Raw genomic sequence first — 871 nt, 5'->3', positions numbered from 1 at the left:
AGTGCAAGAGTTTAAAACCAAGTGTTGTGTTTTGTCTGAAGTCCAAAAACAACCAATAGAAACATAGTTACAGACTCTGAAATTCAGTTTCTTTGACAGAATCAAGGGCAGGTGATGCCTCTTCTACGGAGAACTCTGGTTTTCTGCTTCCTCTTTATCCTGTTTGAATCTACTCTGAACAGCAGGGGTCACTGTTGCCTGCTCTGTGATTGTTCCTTCTCAATAAAAAGCCTCAGGTAGAAGAAATAGCAAAACATGAGCGAAAAAATATATCCGAAGTTCCTGAGACCCTGGTCTTTGCGACCACTGCCATTTTCTTGTTCACTCAGTTCTGTGATCCATCTGGGGACTTGTCTGTGACAAAATGTGAAACCTTGTAGGCTGTTCTCTAGGGCTCTTCTCAGCCTCTGCCTTTTTGGGTGCTGGCTCAGAGGCCAGCAGGCTGCAAACTGTGTGCTTGGGAAGTTCGGGACAAGGCCTCAGCAGTTCAAGTCTACATGTTCTTGTCCCTGTCACTGCTTCTGCCCTGCTGGGCAGCAGTCAGCAGTGGTTTCACCTCAAGGGGTGGTTGGAATTATCATCTGTGACGATGCTTCTATGAAGTATGGGGGTGCAAACCACGAACTTTAGTTCCCACCTTTTGTTAGAGTGAAGAGGTTTATTTTATTTTTTTTCAGTTACAGTCAACATACAATATTATTAGTTTCAGGTGTACAAAATAGTGATTAGACATTTATATAACTTATGAAGTGATCACCCTGATAAATCTAGTACCCATCTGATACCATACATAATTATTACAATATTATTGACTATATTCTCTATGCTGTATTTTACATCCATGTGAATGTATTTTTAATAACTGATTATT

General features: G+C 40.8%; 1 protein-coding gene across 8 annotated transcripts in view; it reads left to right on the top strand.

The window, feature by feature from the left end:
- RAPGEF5 (Rap guanine nucleotide exchange factor 5) overlaps positions 1-871 on the top strand; it is a 416,073-nt gene that overhangs the window by 105,135 nt on the left and 310,067 nt on the right. The gene's annotated exons all lie outside the window — the stretch shown is intronic.

Source organism: Pteropus vampyrus, unplaced genomic scaffold, assembly GCF_000151845.1.
Source record: "Pteropus vampyrus isolate Shadow unplaced genomic scaffold, Pvam_2.0 Scaffold69, whole genome shotgun sequence".
Taxonomy (NCBI): Eukaryota; Metazoa; Chordata; class Mammalia; order Chiroptera; family Pteropodidae; genus Pteropus; species Pteropus vampyrus.
This window is presented reverse-complemented; position numbering and strand designations above follow the sequence as displayed.